The 25,948-nt window shown below is 42.3% G+C and overlaps 1 protein-coding gene across 2 annotated transcripts in view; it reads left to right on the forward strand.

Annotated features, from left to right (window-relative positions):
* The window catches only part of cdh4 (cadherin 4, type 1, R-cadherin (retinal)), a 317,548-nt gene that overhangs the window by 149,027 nt on the left and 142,573 nt on the right, over positions 1-25,948 (forward strand). The window contains exon 1 of one of the 2 annotated variants that reach the window (XM_067432320.1): positions 10,990-11,129. The exons of the other annotated variant lie outside the window; for it this stretch is intronic. The gene's annotated coding sequence lies outside the window, so the exon portion shown is untranslated. Of the gene's footprint in view, positions 1-10,989; positions 11,130-25,948 lie in introns of those variants that run through there. 2 annotated transcript variants of the gene reach the window in all.

A 25,948-nucleotide genomic window follows, 5' to 3' on the forward strand; every position in this document is an offset into this window, starting at 1 on the left:
TTTACAATCTAAAAACAAAATTAATCATTTTGTTTTTAAATTCACTAAACTAAAAATGAAAATAAAAACAAGCATTTTAGCCTATATTTATATACATTACCTCATTATAAGGGTCACTTTGATAAAAATACACTTACTTGTAGGTCTAAAATTCCCCATACTGCACATTTATTGTCCAACAACAAATATTTTAAAAACTGTATATTTTAGTCACAATTATTGCGATCCTTCTGTTTGCCATGCGCAGACGCACGCACGCGCCACTCTTTCACGGAAGCTGGAATTTTAGCGGATTTTTACTTTTAGAAGGCTCATCCTCTCCTGGCAGCAAAATGGACATATTTGAAGGACTTTCTAACGTTTTCAGATGGAGAATATGCCTGTGAAATGTATGCACTGAGGAAAGCACCACATTTCAAACGTATTAAACACTGCAAATATTTATCTGTCTGTCAGCGCAACTAGCCTAGCTCTCAGAGCATCTGACAGGTCAAGCTGCTTTAAACTATAAGGGTTAACTATATCTAACTATATCAGTTATTTTGAAGCCCTTAATATAAAACCTGCCATGTTGAGGAAAATTCTATCATGCACTTTCCCTGCATCAGCTGATTCTGCGTACTCCGCTTTTTCAGATGCGTTTATATCAATCTGCTGTATATCGATACACAAAGTATTGCCTCATTCCGTATCTTCTCTTAAAAATATATCCATATATTGTACAAACTTGATATACCGCCCTGCCCTAAGATCAGGTATAACATTATGATCATCCTAATATTGTGTTGGTCCCCCTTTTGCTGCGATGTGCTGTGGTATTTGGCCCCAAGATGTTATCAGCAGATCCTTTAAGTCCTGTAAGTTGTGAGGTGAGGCCACCATAGATTGGATTTGTTTGTTCAGCATATCCCACAGATGCTCGATTGGATTGGATCTGGGGAATTTGGTGGCCAAGTCAACATCTCAAACTCATAGCCTCTGTCAGCAAGATAATGCACCCTGCCACAAAGCAAAAATGGTTTGGGTATGGTTTCTCCTCAAACCATACCTGAACCATTTTGCTTTGTGGCAGGGTGCATTATCCTGCTGAAAGAGACCACAGCCACCAGGGAATATAGTTTCCGTAAAAGGATGTACATGGTCTGCAACAATGCTTAGGTAGGTGGTACGTGTCAAAGTGACATCCACATGGATGGCAGGACCCAAGGTTTCCCTGCAGAACATTCCCCAAAGCATCACACTGCCTCTGCCGGATTGCCCTCTTCCCATAGTGCATTCTAGTGACATGTGTTCCCCAGGAAAGTAACATACACAATGACCATCCATGTGATGTAAAAGAAAATGTGATTCATCAGAAAAGGCAACCTTCTTCCATTGCTCCGTGGTCCAGTTCTGATGCTCACATGCCCTTTGTTGGTGCTTTTGGACAGGGGTCAGCATGGACACCCTGACTGGTCTGCTGCAATGCAGCCCCATATGCAGCAAACTGCAATGCGCTGTGTATTCTGACACCTTTCTATCAGAACGAGCCTTAACTTCTTGAGCAATTTGAGCTACAGTAGCTCGTTTGTTTGATTGAACCACACGGGCCAGCATTCACTCCCTATGTGCATCAATGAGCCCTGGCCGTCCTTGACCCTGTCACCGGTTCCCAATGTTCCTTCCTTGGACACTTCTGATAGACACTGACCACTGCAGAACGGGAACACAACCACAAGAGCTGCAGTTTTAGAGATGCTCTGACCCAGTCATTTATCCATCACAATTTGTCTCTTGTCAAACTTGTTCAAATCCTTACGCTTGGCCATTTTTCTACTTCTAACACATCAGTTTTGAGGACAAAATGTTCACTTGCTGCCTAATATATCCCACCCAGTAACAGTTTCGATGGTGAAGTGATGATCACAGTTATTCACCTGTCAGTGGTCATAATGTTATGCCTGATTGGTATACAGTATACATACATACGTACATACATAAAAAAAGGCAGATTCTTGAACATTTGGCTACTTCCTTATGTTTCAGAAGTGGAAAATAAATTATTCTGCAGTTTTCGGTTCACGCAACTCCCTGCAAGTTGTTAGCTAATGAGTTCCTGACAGAATTCATTAATTGTTCATTATAATAAATTAGTCCTGTAGCTGTTGTCTGACTTTGAGGAAAGTATTTTCTAGTAATTTTCAGCTGAATGGTTCTCAGAGTCTGACCATATGCTCTTCTTTTATTAAAATATTGCAATGTGTTATGACCTTTGGGGCTGATGTAACATTGCAGTAGTTCGTTGTTGGAGTTGAGAGAGTTTTAAGGTCAACCCGTTTCCTTGACTCACAAAGTACGGTTTCTTTTTGTCTACCTGGCTTTCATGCACACTTCTTTTTTCTCTTCACTATTCAAAAGTCGCCCTTCATGTCACTGCTTTCGTTACATCTCCGGTCCATTTCTCATTCTGTTTAACTCATCCATCCTCATTGTTATTTTTGCAGATATTTCTGTCTTTTCACATTTTTTTTTAATCTAGTTCTTCCATGTCACCCTCATCCTCTCTGTTTCCCTTCCCTGTCACCCCGTGCGAAATGGCTGACATGCGTGTTCAAGTCTGCCATGGTTCTCACATTAATAACTCTGACCTCTGAGTTTGACTGAGATGTTGCAGTGAAATAGTATTTGTCAGTAGATTACATAGGTTGTATCTCGTTCCTTCCCTGGTGACCTAAAAGCAAACAGAGATGGCATCATCATAACCTATAGTGTAGCCATTACCTTCGTTCTTTCCTTCTTAAGGTCATATTGTTACATTTTTTAAAAGGTTATGCTGAAGATAGAGCGAGCGTGAGACAAAAAGAACGCTGACATTTGTACGCATTAGTGGAACATTCTCGATGGCCGGAAAGAGTCTTGAGTGTGCTGTGCAGCTATTCCTTTTCATCAGTGTGAGATATGTCTCCAGTTTTGGAGCCTTTTTTATTACTGTTATTATTATTTTATTTTTTTTCTCCCTCGCTCTGCTTTTACCAGCTGCAGATAATCGCTGTAATTCATAATGGCATCTCCCATATGGAAGCTGTCATTCAAAGCGCTTTGGGGGCCGCCATTTAAATTTAATGGGAAAATATGGTCATGCATATTGCTATACCCACTCATTGATTGTATAATACATCTAGACAGAGCTTTCAACTTAGGCATATTTTCTTTGCTTAACTGTATCCTTTACATAATTATTGCACCTACATTTTGACTGTGCATGCATTTCCTGTCACATGTATGTACAAAAGGAAGACGTAATATAATTTACACTCTTATCCCAAGCAAATGATACTCAACAAAGCGGACATTTTGGCATAATTTTTTTTTTGTCTGTGCAAACGCTCTTTGAAGCGGCTTTCTTTGCGTACAATTGTGTGTGTGTGTCACAGACAGGAGGTTCACCGTAGTAATGCACTGCCTTCTATTTTGTGTCCTATCGCACATGAATGTCTTAAAAGCATGCATGTGCTTGAATAAGAGTGATGATAAATCATAACAATAATTATCAGCCACAACAGTTGGTAAGTTTTTCTTTTGTAGCATTTAAGTTTAGGTATTGGGCAGGATTAAGGGATGTAGAATTAGGTAATGCAGAATAAGGCATTAATATGTGCTTTATACGTACTAATAAACAGCCAATATCCTAGTAATATAGCCTGGATGCCAGCCGAACTTAGCCCCGCCCACAAAATGTTTAGCTCGGGCAGTTCGGTCTGGACTCGATCCATAGAGAAGTAATTATCCTCGAACAGAAACTGTTCGGACCAATGAAATCATCAGGGCGGGCTTTAGACGATGACGGACAGATGATCAACAGTAACGTCATCATGCACGTCATCAAAGGGGCTTGGATTATATTTGTTCGAATCCTAAACGGAGAGCTTGTTTGTATATGGATTCACCTTCACAATTTCTCTCAAAAATGATGATCATGTTGGGTAAGTACTCTGTGTATCATTATATTATTTTATTTTTTTACAACACCGGCAAATTGTATTCCAGCCTGATTTCAGCGCGTGTGCAGACAGGGTTGCCAAGTTTTTACAACAAAACCCGCCAACTACTAGCCCTAAACAATAGCTTCTCGGTGGGTTCTCCGGGGAAAAAATGGTGTTTGGGAGGTAAAATATGTGTTATTTTGGCAAGGTTGCCTGCTAAAATTCGCACTCATTGGTCTATATATTACATAATAGTCGCTTCAACCCGCGGACATAGAAAACAACCCGCGGAAAAAAAACGCGGACTTGGCAACACAGTAGTTGAGCTCTGTCTGTTGACATTAACAATGCGTGGCTTCGTTGCTCTGATTGGTTGAAGGTCTATCCGATTGATGTCTTTCCTGGTTCGGTTGAAACATGCCTCATAATCACAGCCCAATGGAGCAGTTTCAGACTCATATTCTGACTAGAATTGAGTATGACCACATCAGGCTACGAGTAATATGCATGCTAATAAGCAATAACTGAACCTTAAAATAAAGTGTTACCAAATAAACTGTCACTTTCAGAAGTTGTAGCAATGCTTTCTTTTCTCAGAAAGAATGTGAAACAGATATTATTTCAGTTTTTAAATATTTTTTAAAAATATATAATTTAAATAGATTTTACACACTAATTGCAATATTGTATCGCATATTGAATAGCGCATTATTTAACAAGGCATTGCATATCGCATTTTTCTTCAATATCACACAGCCCTATATAATTGTACTAGGGACCAATTATGTCAATTTAAAGGTACATCTTTTTTTCTGATAGTGGAGTTTAACTTTTTTCTTCTTCTTCTTTCTTACTGATTCACTGTAAAAAGTGAACAGTTGGATCAACTTAAAAAATAATGTTTTCTCAAATTAAATTACTACATTTTATCAATTAAATTTTAATCACACAAGACTCAAATAGCTTTAGAAATATTTATTAACAATAATTTGTATACACTTACAGTATATTCCTTATTAGAAACTTTGAGAAACCAATACAAACTGTTCATATTTGTTGTGCCAGTGAAACTTCCTTTACTGACAAGCCCTCGACTGTTCAAATAGGTACATTGTAAGTGAAAGTTCAGGAAAGTGATTTTGTACCACAAGGCAACAGATTTGCTTTGCACTCCGCAAAAGCTCAGCACGATCCCACAACACGTTCACTCAAAGCTCTTGAATAAATACTTGCAGATCTGTTTGATTGCACTGTTTACATCCGTGGCCGTACTCGTCCCCTGTATAAGTGGCGTGCACACATCCGCGAGCCCTCGCATAACGCAGAGTTAGCCGTGACAACAATGACCATAATACACTAGATTACTTTTACAAATCCACTGCTGCTTGTTGTAATACAGAATGAAATCCTGTTCATATGGGGATTATATGGTTTGGACCATCTTTCGATTGCAGGGGGAAAGTCAATAACACAGGACGTGCATCTCCTGCACCTTCAGGAGATGATGTTTATGTGGCTGGTAATCTTACTTATTGAATGAACTCTACTGGATCAGAGTTTGTGTTTGTCAGGGTCATGTAATGCTTATTTTTAGGGTTATCAAATTTCAATTTTTTTAAAAAGGGGTTTCAGTTGATGCTATAATTTCCTTTATCTAATCTATATTTCCGTTAAAGTATAACATATTCTGTGCGGGCCAACTGTATCAACAGCTGCCTTGAATTAATGAAGGACACGGAGTGAAGGATTTGCAGTGCAGAAGGTGCAGTTGCCCACACTAGTGCGTTTTTCACCTCTACTCCAGTGCTGAGAGTTCTGATCATGGAACTATTCATTTTTAATGAGACAGGAACTCTGCTGAATAGAGAGATGGAGAATGTTGTGGTTGCTTAAGTCACTTCACGCATTTCCTTTCACCCTGCTGTACTTCTTATCTGTGTACTATTTCCTCCTATTTCATTTATCAAACCCCTGTCTCTCTCTCTCTCTCTCTCTCTCTCTCTCTCTCTCTCTCTCTCTCTCTCTCTCTCTCTCTCTCTCTCTCTCTCTCTCTCTCTCTCTCTCTCTCTCTCTCTCTCTCTCTCTCTAACTCTCTTGAATTTTTTTCTCTCCATATTTTAGCCTCCAAGCCTTTCTGGTGATAAAATTTTAGTTCCCTTAGCTACAGCCATTATCAAAGCAACAGTTTTTTTCAACGTATCTCTCTCTCGCTTGCTTTTTTTTCTACCCATCATTTTTTAGAACGTCTGATCTGCAGTCCCACACACGCTGCAGCTCATTACTCTGATTTGGCCGGATCTTTGCATAATTGCTGTTGGGCGCCGATGATGACCACATTTAAGGGCAGGGGCCTTTTGTCCAAAAAGCTGTCCGACTGTGCCTTTTTATAAAACAAATAAATAAATAAAAGTAAAACACATATTTGACACTTATTTTCTAATTTAGCAATAGTGATACCAGTGATAAAATGTTAAAAGTATTTTAAGAGTTTTTTTAGCCCATTGAAATCTCACTGAGATCCACACAGTGTGTGAAATGAAATCACATGAGAGGACAGTGCCTATATACATACATACATACATACATACACAGTATTGCCGCTGGCCGCCTTGGGTCCCTACGCACCATTACTTTATGATGCCCATGGGTGTCGCGTTCAGCACTTCGACGTGGCCTATACGACGTGCAGCGCGTGGTGGGAGCGACGGCACTGTACATACATACATACATACATACTTACATACATACATACATATATACATACATAAACAGTACCGCCATTCATTAATTTAGTTCTTAAGTAGATGTGTATTCCATCTAATATATTTTAATTAAGTTGAGGATATTTGTCTTTCTGCAGGTTACATTGCACAAATAGGTGGCAACTCTGTGAATCATTGAATCATTTACTCTGATGATTTTTTCAAAACTCTGATTCATTCAGGAGCCAGACAATGGCTGCATCTCTTAATGAGTGAGTCATTGAATCATTCACTGGCTGCATCAGAAAATCACATAATCTGGTATTTTGAGTGGGTACGTTTTAAAATGTATTTTAATTGATAAATAATCACTTTGCGACCATTAACGTAGTATGTTGTGTATAGTATGAATGAATGTAATACAGATGTAACACTGAACATGTTGTCATTATCATGCGACCTACCGGTGTCAGTTACATTACTTTACTGCCATTCACAAACTCTTCAGTGGCTTCATGGATTAGTAAAAAATCCATCTTCTGACAGAAGTAGTAAGTCATCTGATACTTTTCCCCTACTTTTTTATGAATACTATTAATTTGGACATACGACTCTTTTCACACACGTTTTTCAGAACCCAGACTCAGATTACCCAGATTAAATATCTGTGGCAACATTTCTGCTAAATTAATTTACATTGTGTCATGCAAGTTTCACGACCTATTCAGTTTTAATCTGAAACAGATGAACTGTAACTGAATCTGACAATATTTTATTATGTATTAGTTGCTGTACATGTAACTGTGAGTGGCGCTAAAAGGTTAATGCTCCATTGGGTTTTTTAAATAAAATATCACCTATTCTACTCCCTAAACCTACCTAATAGTGGTAACAAAAGCAAATGTGACATAGAAAGAAACACAATTGCTGGAGCAACCATGCCATTTTAACTTGTTTCTACAAGTCTTCGAGCGTGGTATGACTCTTGTTTCACGCATCCCAAGTAGAAATAATAATAATTAATCATTTGTTACCTTTATATAGAGCTTTTCTCTGCACTCAAAGCGCTTTACATGGAAGGGGGAATCTCCTCAACCACCAACAATGTGCATACTGTGCCAGAACACCCACCACACACTGGTTTATTGGTGGAGAAGAGATGGAGTGATTAATCCAGTCAGTATATATGGGTATGATTATGAGGCCATGATAATTGAGTGCAATTTGGATTTGGTCCACAGAGAGTCAGGACCTCAGTTTAACATCTCATCCAAAGGATGGTGCTTGACCCACACAGACCACAGTGTGAGCACCCCATGCTGGCATCATAACACCCCTTCCAATAGGTACCTAGTTTTCCCAGGAGGTCTCCCATCCAGGTACTGACCAGGCTCAAAACTGCTTAGTTTCAGTGGGAAACCAGTTTTGGGCTTTAGAGTGACATGGCTGCAGTTCTGTATCAGCTGAGCTAATGAGCAAGTTTAGTATGTCAGAAAAGAAAAATATATGGAGCTGTTTATGCGATGGAAACTCAAAAATATATTAGTTTACATCATTAGTTACATCGCGCACTATGGTAAAAAGTGTTTTGCGGTAATAATATCATAGTGTGCAAGGACCCACATGAAAATGTGTTTATTAAATGTGCCCTAGAAAGATTTGAAACATTATGTTAAATTGTTCTCTGATATCTACATAGAGGGTATTTGGCTTATTTAAGGGCAAAAAAATGTCCAGATACAGTTTTACAAGTCCATTTACAACCCTATAAATTGTCCCTAGGATGTAATGCTCTGTTTTTGCCTTATTTGGAAGAGTCATGAATATTAATGTTGAGCTCTGCTCTGATTGGCTTATTTCAGCAGCTCACAGCACAGCAGTTCAGCAGTTCAGCTCATGAATCCTGACAGAACCATAGACAGTAAAATAAATGGACAGAGCTATCCCATTGATGTCAACGGCGGAATGTGATGTCAGTATAGGAGCACTCACTTCCTGATGGCTGAGCGAACTGCGCAGGCTCAAACTGAGCTTGACGACGTAGATGTGACGTGAGCAACCTGTCGGACAGCTGTAAGTCTTCTAGTAGTTGTGGAAATTGAAAGCTGAATCACGTTGTTTAAATATTTTCTCCCTTTGCTTTTGGCTCACTGTCGGCTTCTCCCCATTCTTCCCCCTTGACTTTATCAGACTTTATGTCTCCACGTCCCCCCGACTGTCTCATAGACAGTAAAAGATTGCCTGCGAGCGTCTCCTCAGGTCTATACGGTAATTTCTCAACTGTGCGACAGAGTCGCGTTGGTTATGACGCAATCGTTAGCCTATTTTTACAAAAACAGTTTCTGTGGGGCGATAGTGTAAGATACAAGGTAATGGAGCCTTTTATGCATTGTCGTGTTTCTTTATAAATAAAAAATGGACAAATGGAGTCTTTAAACGCCTCAGATGTGAAGTTATTCACTGTCAAAGTGACTCAAAAATGAATGGGAGTCAATGGGATGCTAACAGCAGGTGATGGCTTGGTTAGCAATGGCTGCCCCTATGGGTGGAACGCTTTCCGAGTGCTAGATTACCCCCTTGGACAGAACACAGACCGACTGAATGACACTTTAAGCAGAACATCTCAAATGGAGATTGATAAAGTGCAGCCTACTTGTTTATTTGGTGTTTTGAGAAGAGTTTCACCACTTATTTTTTTGTGGTGTTTTTCATTCATGAGATTTACATAAGAAGTAGGAGGCAATGGTTTTTGAGCCTCACTGTATGTGATGTCCATGCACTGAACTCTTATTATTTCACTATGGCAAGGTTAATTCAATTTTTCATTCTAGCACCTTTAATCCATAATATGCCCATTTGTAATCATAATTTGTATAATGTATTAAAGGTGCAGTGTGTAAATTTTAGCGCCATCTAGTGGTGAGTTTGTTAATTGCAACCCTCCACTGTTCACCCCTTCCTTTTGAAGCACATAGAGAAGCTACGGTGGCCAACAAGGGACACAAATGTAACTGCCAGAGAGAGAAGAGTGTGGCTAACACTCTGTAGAGCAGTTTGTCCGTTTAGGGCTTATGTAGAAACATGACGGTGCAAAATGCCGATTTCACTGTAAGGGGACTGGCGGTGTATATAGATAGAAATAGCTCATTCTAAGGTTATAAAAAAAACATACTGATGTAAAGTTTTTATACACCAATGAAAACAGTTATGTATAGTGCATTTCTGTGAATCGGCAAATACTACACAATGCACCTTTAAAAAACAAATTTGTTGCACTGAAAAAAAACAAAATCCAGACAGGAGACTTATTTCTGAAGTCCACCACATGGCACTGTCGAAGGGGCTTTGGCCTTGTGATGGAGCTATGCCGAGGGGCCTCCGCAACAAAAGAGACGACTAACTGCTGTCTGCCACAGATAAGCAACATCTTGGCTTTTAGCGCCTTTATAACTATTTGCCTTTTGGTAACCTCACCAGGCTCATGTGAGCATGTCACTCTGACTGTGTCTGGAGTCTTTCTAGCCTGCTGACATCTCGCTAAAGGGAATACGTTCTTAGCTTTCACGCTAGCCGTGCTTATGAAGTCTCACAGGAGGAGGTTTTATGGCTAGTGACAGACGTAAACCCACTTATGACGTACAATCCCATGCGGGGTGTCTCAGGTACTCTCCCTCCCCTGCTGTCCGACCATATCTTGAACAGAGTGACAGGTGTTTGTACACACGCGTGCGCTCGCTCCTTCGTTCATGCTCGTGCAGACTATCCTTCTGTCAGATTTGAGAAAGACATTCTGACTTCGCCATGGCTTTATTTTGCCTTCTTCCTCCTTAATCTGAGGCAACAGATAGCCAACCATCTCCACGTTATCTCAGAGCTGTTTCCTCATGAGGAGAAAAACAGCCCAGAGGAGGTGAGGCAGACAGACTGTTATAGCTAAAGCTCGGCTGGATACCTCTCACGGCACCAGAGAGACATGTGGTGCATACAACTTACTAGGCATTTGCTTGTTGACAGTGATAAAAGTTAGGAGTATTTTTTTCTTCTTCTGAGAGTAAAGCAAGGTTCAGGATGGGTATGGGGAGAGTTTGGGAGTCCTGACAAATGGTAGTCGTGCGTTGACATTCCGTGGGATTGGTTTCTGTACGTTCTGAGCTGTTCGGGGTCTGTTTTGACGATGGGTTCTGCAGAGGTTTTGACAGCCCCTTTGCCAGCGGTCTCACTTGTTGACGATGAGGTGCATTCCAGCAACATTAAGGAGACAAGAAATCGACCACTATCTCTGTCTCAGGATATTTTTGACACTGTTTCAGTCTCCTGTAAGAGTAAACCTCCCCGCTCAGCTCTATACGTGAGTAGGCAAGCTCACAGGAAATCATATACACGCCGTTTCACAAGCTGTTAGGAGGGATTCGTTCTCTGTGTGTTGTTCTACCGCCAGATTCACTTGAGGAATTATGCAAATCAGGTAATGGAGTAAAGTATATAGTGGGTTTGTTCTCTGAAAAAAACAAAAAAACAAAACGGACCGTGTGAAATTCATAGGTTTCACTTTCCAAAAACGGTTCTTGTGCCACACGCATGCTCGGAGTGTATCCTTTATAGGTAGGGTCATATGATTTTTGCAACATGGAAAACACATGCAGAATTGTGGAATCCAGTCATAAAAATGGAATTGACTGTCCTTTTTTTATGAATAAATCAAAAGGGCTGTGCAGTTAATCAAATGGCAATGTGGACTTGTGTCTGTGAATATTAAAGTGCAAAAATACTATTAACATAAGAAGTCTGCATGTATCTATGTGAATGAGTGGCTTGGTTTTGTCTACTACACATACTCAAGCATACGTGATGTTTTCAGTGTCATCTCAATATATGAGGACACTCCGCATGAACTGGAAAAGGAACATTCCACGATTGTAATATTGATAAAAAAAAGGATTTTCTTTAATAAAAAACAAAAAGTATGGTCTAAAAACTGTTCATACTGTACGTAAAATGTCAGTCAATATTGTACATTTCAGTGTGTACGAAAACGCAAGTAAATGTGCGTGTGGTAGAACTACACTTTACATAAAAATACACATGAGATCACATTTAACCTGCTTACTATGTAGGTGAAAAGTCCCTGTGAATAAGGCGTACGGCTACTGTAGACTAAACATCTACATACGTACTCAGAATTCAGAATTGTAAGCATAGTTACAGTATATCAGTTTAAATTGTCATATCCAGAGAGGAGCTGTCCTTTTGTGGTATTTTATTGCTCGTGCTTTGCAGTGACCACTGTGTTAATAAGAAAACATTAATCACGTAAGCTAGGTCTGCTGCTTAATATTGAGCTAACTCCTGCTTAACATTTCAGCTCTGAGGATCTTCCATTTTGTGTTCTTATCTCCAAGGCCACCATGCAAAAGGCATTTGAAATATCTGTGACCCATGATCGTTCAATCTTCTCTATCCCCCTCTCCGCACAGCACCTGCAAGACATGAAAAAGGGATAAAAGGAACATGCAGCTGTCAGCCAGGATCACATCTAAGTGTGTGCGTCACAATCTCTCTTTCTTTTCCACCCACCTAAGTTGGAGGCAGATGAGAAATATTATTTCCTTGTTTTGAAAGTCTAACGGATTCCATTAGTCTATCCTCAGCATTCTAAGGGAAATTGGTTTTTAGACAGTTTATTGAATAAATAATGGAAATTACGATACTATGATTTACAAATCGTGATAAGTGTCAGCATTTCATTTAGCAATTCTGTCCTTGCAGTGGTTGAGCATCGTAACCAATTACATTTCTATTGGGTGCACGAACGGAAAAGCACAAATGTAAAGCATCGTAATTCCAAATCATTTCAGATTTGCTAGTTCTCTAACCACACGCTTGCAATGTAGATGTAGTATTATCAAATAAACAGTAAAGTGAGCAATGCGACAAAACCAGAATAGTGCCATTATAATCAACATGACGCAAAGTAAATAAGAGATTTATTGTTCCTTGCAAACAGTTTAGTTTATGCTAATGGGAGTGTAAGCAGGAGACCAGAACTGCACACAGTCAGTGAGCTCCAGTGGAGCGTCCAAGAAATTTTATAAGGGGCAGCCAGGTGGGGACAGTAAAAAATCTTTGGGAGACTAACCAAAAAGTCTGTTGCATGGCTGTGTAGCTTGCAGTTGTGTTGATTTAGAATTTGCTGAGGTCAACAAACCATGTAATACCAAGTAAAAAGTCAACATGAGAAATGTATAGTTTGCCAGTCCCTTGTAAAATGTAATAAATCTATGCTATGAATAATGAATAATGATGGGAAAAAAACTTTTAACAAAATGAAATCGAAGTTTTTCACTTTTGCAGTGCACAGTGAAGCTGTCTAGTAAATAGATGTCTGTTCCTGTTTTTATGTGCATTTTTTGGTTCAAGCCTTATAATATATGCTGCCAATAACTATAACAGTTCTATGTTCATAAAAAAAAAAATAATATATATATATATAGTGTTTTCTTGATGGTTGGGTAGTCTTGCAGGCGTAATTTGTGAGCATGTGGTGAACTGCAGGCCTTAAATCAAACTCACATTTACAGTTCACAGCTGTGTGAAGTTGAAATCACACCTTCAGTAATTATAATTTATTTATATTTATTTTTGTATTTCTGTATAGTTCATTTCACACCATCAAAGTAAACATCATTTTGTAGGCACTGCGTTGATTTACTGATGCATAAAACAAGTATTTTAAGTTTTTTTTGTTGCCATGCTTTTATAAATATGTCAATGTAAACTCTTTAAAAAGTGAATATAATCAATAGAAAACGTCTCGGTTACGTATGTAACCCTAGTTCCCTGAGGGAACGAGACGCTGCGTCGAAACGCTGTGAGAACGCCTCTGTTTAAATGCGTCGTGAAGCGCCTGTAGAACCATTCCATCGGAAAAAAGATCGATCGTCGGCGTGATGACGTCATCGACCGGAAGCTATAAAACGTCCGTGAAAACAAACAGGAACTAACTTCTGATAAAGCCTGAAGTAAGTGATCACGGACACGCCGGGAGTATGGCAAAGCGACGCAGCGTCTCGTTCCCTCAGGGAACTAGGGTTACATACGTAACCGAGACGTTCCCTTTCGGGGAACTCGAGCTGCGTCGAAACGCTGTGAGAACGCTTATACCCACATCGCCATAGGACCAAGTGTCTCGTATGTGTGAAGCCGAAGCGCACACGGTTACGAGAGTACCTGTGCCCCTACAGTAGATGCCAGGTCTAGTTCGTAGAACCTGACGAAAGTAGAAGGAGACGACCAACCGGCCGCGTTACAGATATCATGGAGGGAAGCCCCCGACAAAAGTGCTTTAGAAGCAGCCATACCCCTGGTTGAGTGCGCCCGGACAGCCAGTGGAGACGGCTGCCCGGTAGCTTCATAAGCAAGTGAAATGGCCTCGACCACCCACTTGCTCATCCTCTGCTTGGATACTGGGGCCCCCTTCTTAGGGGGTCCAAAGCAAACAAACAATTGTTCAGATTTTCTCCACAGGGCAGCTCTGTGGACATAGGTATCCAGTGCCCTCACAGGACACAGCAGATTTAATCTTTCCTGGTCTGACGTCATAAATGGAGGAGGACAGAAGGCTTGCAGAGTGATGGGGCCCCGTGGGCTCGTAGGAACCTTGGGGACATACCCCGGCCTGGGATGCAGAAATGCTTTCACCATCCCTGGCGCAAACTCTAGACATGAGGGCTCTACCGACAGAGACTGAATATCTCCTATCCTTTTAAGAGACGAAATGGCCAAAAGGAAGATGGTTTTTAGAGTGAGGAACTTATCCGAAACCTCCTCCAGAGGTTCGAACGGAGGTCCGGACAAGCCCCTCAAAACAATGGCCAAGTCCCATGCCGGGACCCTCGAGTGCATAACTGGCCTCAACCTTAATGTGCCACGAAGGAAGCGTGTAATTAGAGGGTGTCTTCCCAAAGACACTCCACTGCAAGGGACGTGGACAGCACCCAAGGCCGCCACGTACACCTTAAGTGTGGAGGGGGTCAACCCTGCAGAGAACCTCTCCTGCAGGAACTCCAGCACTGTACCAACCGGGCAGTTAACTGGATCCCACTGGCGTTCTCTGCACCATGCTGAGAAAAGTCTCCATTTCAAAGCGTACAGCTTCCTTGTGGACGGAGCTCTGGAGTGTAGGATGGTCTCTACGACCTCGGCCGAGAGACCCTCCTCTATGAGCCTGGCCCCCTCAGAGGCCAGGCCCACAGTTTCCACATCTCTGGGCGTGGGTGCAGGAATCTCCCGCCCGCCTGAGAGAGTAGATCCCTCCTGGTCGGAATCTCCATCGGAGAGCCTTCCAGGAGAGATATCAGGTCCGCAAACCACACTCGGGTCGGCCAGTTCGGAGCCACTAGAAGTACCTGGGCCCCGTCCCGGCGTACCCTCTCCAGAACTCCTGGAAGCAGGACAATCGGGGGGAAGGCGTACAGAGGCAGCCTCGGCCACTCCTGTACCATGGCATCCAGCCCCAGCGGGGCCGGATGGGTCAGAGAAAACCACTGCGGGCAGTGAGAATTCTCCGCCGAAGCGAACAGGTCTATCTCTGCCTTCCCATAAACCTTCCAAAGGAGCTCCACCACCTCTGGATGGAGTCTCCATTCCCCGGGCCTCGGCCCCTGTCTCGACAGGCTGTCTGCTTCCTGATTCAGGGCCCCCGGGATATATACTGCCCTGACTGACAGCAATTTCCCTTGGGCCCACAGGAGGATCCGATGTGCCAATTTGTCCAACGGACGAGACTTCAGACCCCCCTGGTGGTTTATGTAGGCCACCACGGACGTGTTGTCTGTTCTGACTAGTACATGGTGGCCCCTGAGGTCGGGCAGGAACTGTTTCAATGCCAGAAACACTGCGAGCATCTCTAGCCGATTTATGTGCCAGTGCCGCTGATGCTCCTGCCATAGACCCTGGGACGAGCGACCACTCATGGTCGCCCCCCAGCCCGTGAGAGAGGCGTCTGTCGTTAGCGTTACGCGACGAACAAGAGCCCCCAACACGGGACCCTGAGATAAAAACCCCGGGTTTTTCCACATGACCAGAGCACGTAGGCATCGCCGCGTGACTTTGATCGTGCGGAGCGGATTTCCCCTCGGGGAGAACCCTTTTGTCTTGAGCCACCACTGCAGTGGCCTCATGTACAGTAGGCCAAAAGGTATCACGTTGGACGCTGCTGCCATGAGACCTAACAGTTTCTGAAACTGTTTCACAGTGACGGCTTGGCCTAGCTTCTGTTCTTTGGCGGCTGCCAGGATCGATGCTATGCGTGTTGGCGATAATTGCGCCCGCATAATTACCGAGTCCCAGTTCACACCCAGAAAAGTGGTTCTCTGAGCCGGAGAAAGTACACTCTTCTTGGCGTTCAGCCTCAACCCCAGCTTCGACATATGGGCGAGAACAGCATCTCGATGCTGAACCGCCATCTGCTCTGTATTCGCTAGAATCAGCCAGTCGTCGATATAGTTCAATATGCGGATGCCCTGTAGACGCAGCGGCGCCAGAGCTGCATCCACACACTTGGTGAACGTGCGGGGTGACAGTGCTAGACCGAAGGGAAGTACACGATATTGGTATGCCTCTCCCCCGAAGGCAAACCTCAGGAACTTCCTGTGATGTGGAAAGATGGAGACATGAAAATACGCATCTTTGAGGTCTATGGTGACAAACCAATCCTCCGATTTGACCTGCGCTACAATCTGTCTGAGTGTAAGCATCTTGAATTTGAGCTTGGCCACCGAGCGATTCAATAGCCGCAGATCTAATATCGGGCGTAAGCCCCCATCCTTCTTCGGCACGATGAAGTAACGGCTGTAAAAGCCAGACTCCCTGCTGGGAGGGGGAACCCTCTCTATAGCCCCTTTTTGCAGGAGTGTCTCTACTTCCTGTGCCATTACCAGAGCCTGCTCCGGGCCCACCTCTGTAGGCAGGACACCGGAGAAAGGAGGTGGCCGACTTCCGAATTGAATGGCGTACCCCCTTTCTATTATCTGCAGGACCCAACGAGATATATTTGGTAGACGTTTCCACTCGTCTAGAAAATCTACTAAGGGAACCAGCCTCTCGAGGCTGGCCTCTGGTGTATTTTGAGCAACAAGCACAGTGCCCTGAAGCGGCGGACCGGCAGGGAACAACTGACTTGACTGCTCGGGGACCCCCCGAAGGGGGTGCGGACCACCCTCGGGTGGCCCGCGGAGACCGACTGCGCCCCGGCATTGCGGCAGGGTTGGCAGCGCGGCCCCCCGAGGGTGCCGTAGGGAAACGGGTACCGTAGGCAGGGGTAAGCACCGTTTCCCTACGGGGGGAACCACCCTCAGCGTCCTGACGCTTCTGGCGTCAGGAACGCTTCGACGAGGCCTTCTTGGCGATCAGGACTGTCCGCAGATCAGCCCTGCCCCTCGAAGGCCTCGTCTGAGAGCGCCGCCCCTCGTCCCCACGCTGAGGGGGAGCTCGGGCAGCGACGCTCTGCTTCTGCTGAGCCCTGTAGGAGGAGCTCGTACTCGGCTTGGGCTGCTTGGTGGTATCAGCAGCAGCCCCAGGGACCTGGACCCGGAGAGGGAGGAACTGCTTGAGCGCCGCAGCTTGCTTTTTCGACTCCTGGAACCTCTCGGTGACAGTGTGAACTGCGTCACCGAAGAGGCCTCCAGGAGAAAGCGGCGCATCAAGCAGAAAGGCTTTCTCCCTCTCCTTGATGTCTGTGGGGTTTAGCCATAGATGCCTCTCCGTAGCCACCAATGCTGCCATGGAGCGGCCAACACATCTGGCCGTCTCCTTGGTGGCCCGGAGAGCTAGATCGGCTGACGATCTTAATTCAGCGATAATATCACCCCCCACAGCATCACTACCGTCCAAATCCCTCAGCAGGTCAGCCTGGTATGCCTGCACGATAGCCATCGTGTGCAGGCATGCAGCCGCTTGACCCGCCGCCGAGTACGCTTTACCCACCATCGCCGACGTTGTTTTTAGAGGTCTGGTGGGTAAAGTCGGGGCCTTCAGGGACGATGCCGAGGAAGGCGAGAGATGGCTCGCAAGCGTCTCTTCAACCTTTGGCATCGCCCCATAACCATACTGTCTCAGCCCGCAAATGTTGCTGTAGACCGAAGTCTGCGGGCTGAAGACACGATATGAAGCCGGTCTCTTCCACGATCTTGCCACCTCGGTGTGCAAATCGTGGAAGAACGGCAGGCCCCGTCGCTGAGGTTCTGATGCGCGAGACGGCAGGAAGCGTTCGTCTAGCTTACTATGACGTTTTCTTCCTGCCTCAGATCTTTCAGTGGGCCAGTCGATGTTTAACCTGGCCACTGCTCGCGTCAAAACCTCAACTAGCTCCTCACTAGCAGGGGACTGAAGTGGCGAATCTTCAGTATCGATACTTTCAACGTCCACCTCCTCAGAGCTGGACAGATGAAGTACCGGCGGCTCTCTCGGGGGGGAAGAAACCGCCATGCGTGCTTCCATGCCCCGAGAAGAACCGCTGGATGGAGCAGGTGAGGGCAGAGATAAGGCAGCGCCCGTCTCTAACCCCTCTGCAACATCCAATTGTGATCCCCACGACTGCAGCCTCCGCTCCGCCTCGGCGGCAGCGGGACCAGAGCCGCGGGGAACACGAGCCGAGGCACCCTCCTCGAAGAGTGCCCGGCGGGAGCGCAGCGTTCTCAGTGGCATACGCTCACAGTGCTCGCAAGCAGCCCCCTCGAGGGCTGCCTGGGCATGCTGCGCTCCCAAGCATGCAACACAGAGAAGATGTGTATCCCCGCCCGTGATGTAGCGTGGGCAGGGAGGAACACACTTTCTGAAATTGCTGCTTTCACTCGCCATTCTATCTATCTTGTTTTCTCTTTTTTCTGTTAATATATTGAATATTTAACAAAAAGGGTGGAAAATCTCTGCTTTCTAGTATAATAGACAGACAAAAACACCAAATAGACAGACAGGTTCACACAGATCGCTTGCTGAAGGCTCAGAAGCTAGTTCCTGTTTGTTTTCACGGACGTTTTATAGCTTCCGGTCGATGACGTCATCACGCCGACGATCGATCTTTTTTCCGATGGAATGGTTCTACAGGCGCTTCACGACGCATTTAAACAGAGGCGTTCTCACAGCGTTTCGACGCAGCTCGAGTTCCCCGAAAGGGAACTATAACTTGATCAGATCTAAACCACTTTACCTTTTCCTGCATTTCAATCCAGTCTCTTTATGCGCAGGGCTCAGTAACTGCACTGTTTTTATAGGCAAATGAATGGCTGTCTAACTCATTGGATGGCCAGGGATATATTTATTGCACATATTAATGTGTGCTGCTTCCAGGTTAAAATGAGCTGAATGTTAGCAAGCTATTTATGGACTTATATGAAAGGTTGAAGATGACTGAAAATTGATTAATTTCAATAAGAGCTATATATAAGTGGAAATGGTGTAATGTCGAAAGAGTTTGCCTTATGCGAGCGCTAGGCCGAAATTGTAAACAAGTCTTAATTTTTAATAAGCTCACATGGTGAAATGGAGGCTAATAAAGTTCACATCAAAATTATACACTTAAATCATTGGCTTTCCAATGTAATGCTGTATAGGAGAGTGAATTAGCTGGAAATAGAAGGGGTCGAGAGTAGTTGTGTAAGCCATTAAGTGTGTCAGGTATTATGTCGTTCTTTTCAAGCTTGACAACCTTAGCATTTTTCAGTCTCCCAGAAAACGGATTTTGCTTAGCTCTCTCGGCAGCGTTACTTGCACAGCAATCGTGTCTAATGGATTTTCCAGCTCTGCAACGGCTGAACACACAGAAAAGTTACGATGAGACTGACAGAGAGGTCATACACGTCCTGCTTAAACTTTTTTTTTTGTGCACGTGTGTGTGTGTGTGTGTGTGTGTGTGTGTGTGTGTGTGTGTGTGTGTGTGTGTGTGTGTGTGTGTGTGTGTGTGTGTGTGTGTGTGTGTGTGTGTGTGTGTGTGTGTGTGTGCGCGCACGCACGCTGCAAATGTTTATTTATTAACAGGGAGCAGAGGACCTGCCAAAAGGCTCCAGAGCTGATGAGATAGTGTGAGAGGTGAGAAGCCTTGTTGAGAAATATGTGAATGTGGTTTTGGACCACACACAATAAGCTAGTTTGTGTGAAAGTGTGTGGGTGTGTATGTGAGACTCCCTTGCCCTGATCATTTTTGGAGGACTTTCAGGCTGTAAGGAAACTCTGCAAATGATTGGTCTATGAAAATAGAAATGCAGAGAATATGTGGTATAGAATTATTCAAAATGTGCCAAATATGCCCACAAATATCACACTTGCTTAGTATTAAAATAAGCCGACTTCCTTAAAAGGAGAGATTACCCAAAAAAGAAAATTTTCATAATTTACTCATCTCTGGCTTGCTTTCTTCTGCGAAATACAAAAGAAGATATTTTGAAGAATGTCATGGACTATCAATTTAAACATGCACTGATAAAGATATTTTATTATATATTTATATATATATATTAAGGATGCAACAATACAGTTAGTCCACGGTTCAAAACATACCTCAGTTTTTAACCATGGTTTTCGGTTCGGTATAGGTACCGACTACTGGAATTTTAGTACCGTGACATCCCTAGGTGGTTGCGTATTAAAATCCCAGTAGATCAGAAGTTTATGAAACCAGCCCGTCCGGCACCAACAGCCATGCCACAATCAGAGTCACTTTAAGGGTTAGTTATTATTCAGTCATTAAATATTCACCATCATGACGTTCCAAACTCATAAGACCTTCATTCATCTTTGGAACACAAATTAAGATATTTTTGATGAAATCAGAGAGGCTTCTTAACTATCCAACGGCAGCAACTATATTGAAACGCTCCATGCCCAGAAAGATAGTAAAAACATTATTAAAATAGTCCATGTGACTCCAGTGTTTCAAACTCAGTGTTATGAAGTGACAAGAATACTTTTTGTACGCAAAACATCCCCATAAATAACAACTTTATTCAATTATCTCTTCTCTTCAACGTTACATTCTGGGTACACTCAATGTAAAAATGCTGGGTTGTTTTTTACTCAGCATTTAACGTTGTGTGTACCCAGAAGAATGTCCCAGTACCCAGTTGAGTGTACCCAGAGTGTAACGTTGAAGAGAAGAGATAGTTGAATAAAGTTGTTATTTTTGGTGACAAAACCAGAAAGTGGGTTGTTTGAACCCAGTGAATGCACCAATTCACACAACCCAATTTCTGGTGTTGTTCATTTTCAACCCAACTTGGTTTGTTTTTAGCCCAGCATTTTTTAGAGTGTATTCTCTTACGCTATCCACAGTAAAAACAGTGTAGTGTTTCCAGGTTCAACGTCAGAACGGTGCTTCATTATTAGCCAGCTCCTGCTTCAGCATTACACACATGCCTCGTGCCGCTCACATGATCAGCATCAGCCAATAGCGAGTCAGCGTTCTGGCATAGAACCTGGAAGCGCTGCACTGTATTTACTGCATCAGTAGTTTATGAGACAGATACAGACGAGAATACATTTTGTATACAAAAACTCCCCAAAATGTCTTCTCGTCATTTCATAACATTAAGGCTGAACCACTGTAGTCACATGGACTATTTTAACTAAATCATTTGACCTAAATATTTTGGAGATTATTATAGTATTTTAACAACATAGTCACATCTTTACAGTTCTCTTATATTGGTTAATGGTCACATACAGGTGAGCATATACAATCTTTTTTTGTGTGTGTGTTTTATATTGATATTTTTATATTGATATGTTTTTATTTAATATTTTTTATTTATTTATTTATTTAATTGTAAGAATTTCATCAACATGGTCATGTGACGTAAAGTTTGGTCTGTGTGAGTGGTGATATGATTTGAAGGCTTACATTTTGATCTGTTCATCATACAAATTGATGTCTTCCCTTTAGAAGACTACAGTTCACCAGCTGAATGGTATGGATTTAGTTCATGCTGCCTTTGCTTTTTTCCATTGCATTTACACTACCATTCAAATTGATAACATATTACCATTGATAAGAATGTTTCTTGAGCGCCAAATCTGTGTTGTTTGAAAGTAGCTGACCCGCTAATAACCAAGCACACTGGCGCATTGCATGCGCATCTCGAGCTCATTTGTGGCAGAGCGGGATAAAAAACAAATCAAGAAGACTGAGTCTGTTTCAAAAGTCACTGGAGATCCGGAAGGCCTGTAGTGAGCATGTCCTTTGGAAGGTCAACTTTATGATCAATGGATGAAAAAAAAGGAAATCAGGAAATCACAAAGAGAAGAAAGCAAACATACTGTGGCGCAAAGACGCAAGCATTTGACCTTTAAGGGGTTTTGTTCCGTGGTGAGATCAGAATCTGATAAGAAAAAAAAAACTCTTAGCAGCCGTTGCGTGGGGAGAAGCCTGAGATAGTCAGGCGGTGGAGGCCTGTCACACCTATTGTACCGTTGCTCTTTGAGAAAACAATGAGTGTCCCTGTGGACCAGAGTACGGCCACCTGCCACTAAATGGCAAAGGAAGAGATTGCTTTGACAGTAACCTGCAGAGGAAGCAACCTTGGGAGTGTGTATTTGCATGTGTGTATGTGAATGTGTAAATTAGACACAGAAAGGTCAAAACTCCTGTCTTATATCGTTCTTTGAGCTTACAGTATCCAGCACTCAGCATGCTTTAGCAGGCAGAGCGCAGGTGGAAACTATATCTTTGCATGCTGTGTTGTCACCTGTCGTCTTGATCAGGCAAACCGTCTTTCGGAAGCCTTTTTGAAAAATAGGTCAAGCAGTATAATTTGTGAATAAATTATTTTTATTTAACTAAATGAGCTCATTTTGTTTGTTTATGACGCCTTTCATTTCAGTTTATGGCTCATTCAGGAGATGTCCTTGAGATGTCTTTCATTCGTCTTTTTTTCGGTCATTTTTAGCTTTAGAAAAAATCCTTTTGTCAAAGACAAGTGGAGTTCAAAAGCAGCAAGAAGCCGTTGAAAAAGATCCATGCAGATGAATGTAATGTTCAGATAAACAGATATTTCTGGAACAGGCCACAGCCGCTTCAAACGGTACCTCCAGGAGACAAATATGGATTCATTTCTGAAAGGTGCGTCATTGACCGTTAGAGTGTTGCAGGTCTGGTGAGGGAGGTATTGATTTTCTCCGTCTCTTTTAAGGTGCTAGACAGACTATTTTGAAAATAAAAGACAACATAATTAAACTGTTTGACTGTAGTATTTTCTCTCTGATGATTTACTGGATCAGATTGTAGTAGCTTGGCTGAAGGAGGTGGATATTTAGCAATGTTTGCAATGCAGATGTTGTCTTATTTACAACATGACACGCTGGATGACTGCATCTTCTGAGGCAGTGGCAGAACCATGGAGGGCTGGTATGAGCGTCTCAATTCTGTGCTGTCATTTACTGCCGGTTTCAATACATGTCTCCGTTATATTTTTATTTTCTGCTTTGCAACACGATCTTGATTCTGCAGCGACTTTCAGCATGTTTCCTACAACAAAGTCACACATTTACATGGTGTGAGAAAATCACATAAACCACATGAAATCCGATCAGAGCAGTCAGACTGAAACGGATTTCCAGAAATGCAATTTGAATTGGATTTCAAACCACATATGAATGCAGCTCGAAACAGCGCATTTTATGTGATTTTTCACAGTTCACAATGACTAAATCTGATCTGATTTCAATCGGATATGCACAAAAATCTGATTTGGACTGACAGTCTGAACAGTCCTTATTCATTCTCAGGAGATTATATGTCCACTACAACTATTTTCTCTCATTCAGTAACTACCTGCAATCCAGTAAAAAAAAAAAGTCCCTCCAGCGCCACCAACTGTCCAAATTTGCTAAAAGCAAAGGTAATTTTCCTCTGAAACCTTTGCATGTGATTGTATCCTTGTAGACAAAACATTTCCCTACTAATTCAATTTTTCTCCAAGACCGTGGCTTCAATTTTCACCAATATCGAACTAGATGATCTTCAGACCAGGCCAAAATAGCGTGCAAACAAAATCAAAAAAAGAGCATGCTAAAGTGGATGTGAGGCTATATCTTCAAAAGGCTTAGCTCTCTTCAGACCAAAATTGGTCCCTAATTTACTATAAAAGGGAAATTAGCTTAAGCGCAATTCCAAAAAGATGGGAGTGGAAAGTTCTGTGCGTGATCTACTGGCGACATGCAAAGTAATGAACACAGATATAGCCGAATCATTTCCGTAATGACCAACGCAATCTACCAAGAGCAACACAAATCAGCATCTGGTTTAAAAATTATTACATTTTTGGGGGCAGTTAAATAATGGTGTAAATAAGTGTCAGTTGACTAACTTTAGTAAATCATCTTGCATGATTCATTAAAATAGTCTCCTCCCATATATTTTGCTTTTTTAAATGCATATGCAATAAGGTTTAGCCACCAAAATAACTCCCCAGTCTTTTTTCAGAGCTAATTTTCCTTAGTAAATCTTGACAGTAGTTTTTTTTTTTACACCAAAAGCGCGTGTTTGCACTGGCACAAGCTTTTAGTGAAACTGGCCCTTTGGTCTGTTATGACAACCATGACCTAAGTGTACCGAAAGTTATTTTTGCTTATAACTTCTGAATAATTTCGCCAAAAAGTCACAAGACTGGTCTCGCCAAATGGAACGATATCCAGTTTTTCTATGACGACCATTTTAGGCGTTGGCCATTTTGATATTTTATATTTTATGAACGAGTTGGCATTTTTATGATTTGATTAATTATTAGCTGTTCCTGCATGAACCAATAACCCTACTTTAAAGAATCAGATGCTAAAACTACACAGATAGTGTATGAACATAAATGACACTGTCAGCTGGTACGATTCATTGTTAGTGAATTCTTCCCTTAGTATTTTGACTGTCTTTTAAAATGCACCCAATTTTGCCTGTCAGCTCCAGAAAGGAGTCTTTTTAATTGCCACAAAATTATAGATATGTATTGAATGGCAGTTTCCTGTTCAGAGCTGGTAAATCTGTGACAGCAGGGACAGATGGGAGATTTAATCATCTGGACATAAGAAATCTTACTGTTATGAGCAAAAAGAAATATCGCATGAACAATTGACAGCATTAGTCAGTCTGACAGATTTTTGTGACAGCGAGAATGTGATAAATTGTAAAAAGAAATAACTATATCAAACAAATAGAGATGGGTCACAATGGTTGTTAGACCACTCTTAGTGAGGTTTATTAGTGTATCTAGATTCTTTCTTACATTAGGTTACTTTGATGTTTTTAGAATGGCTGATTTAATTTTTAGCAAAAATTGCTTTGTTGTTAGGAGATTAGCATAGTAGCATCTTTGAATTCTTCCCCCTTTAAAGTACCACTAAAGCCATACACATTTAGGTGGACATCTTTGGCCATTGTAATGCATCTCATGCTGTTGTTTGGAGCGTCCCACCATGAGTGTTGCGTTTTTAAGAAAGTGCTTGGTGTTCAAAATAGCTAAAAATGTGCCTTATGCACTTTTTAAACTTTAAGCTTGGGTATAATGTAAAATCCCCCACAGAAACATGGTCAGTGAACCCGAAACCTGCCCAATTATACAGACAGATAAGTCGACCGATCGTTCAGACAGCCCATGAACTGGCAAGCCTTGAAAATATGTAGTTTTGCACATCCAGTTACAAGGTCAGTTTATTTGATGGAGGCTGTCAGAGTGTTTTTGTGTGTTTTACTCTGAAACTGAATCTCCAGTCAGCAGATGTATTTTTTTTATAAAAATATTTGTGGTTTTGAAGATTTTTACGCTTCTCTCAAATCTGTATTTATTTGTGTGAGTGTGCAAAAAATGTATAAATAAATAAATAACTGCAAAAATGAGGATGGCTAAAAAACATCCATAGACCTCTGGTAGAAATGATAGCAGCAAATTAAAACTGCTGTTCCATTTAGGGAGTTGGGATTACTTGCCTTCAAGAAAAAAAAGGGAGAAAGTAGAGAGAAATGCTAAAAAAATAAAGTGTTAAAGAGAGATAAAGCCAAGCAGAGGGAAACGCAAATTAAAAGCTTACTAACATCCCAAAACTTCAGTCAGTCCTTCCTGACAGAAGCATGCTGTGTATTTTATTATTTATCAAATGTGCCTTCTGGGGAAATATTCTGAGTGCCTAAGACTATTCAACACAACAAGGGAACTGTGAATTAGAGAACGCAAACATCCCAGCCCTCCATTTTCACTGGCTTTTGTCTTCTGAATAATCATGCTTGTACTTATGTTCTATGAATAGGGA

The sequence above is a fragment of the Pseudorasbora parva genome, chromosome 22 (genome assembly GCF_024679245.1).
Source record: "Pseudorasbora parva isolate DD20220531a chromosome 22, ASM2467924v1, whole genome shotgun sequence".
Classification (NCBI taxonomy): Eukaryota; Metazoa; Chordata; class Actinopteri; order Cypriniformes; family Gobionidae; genus Pseudorasbora; species Pseudorasbora parva.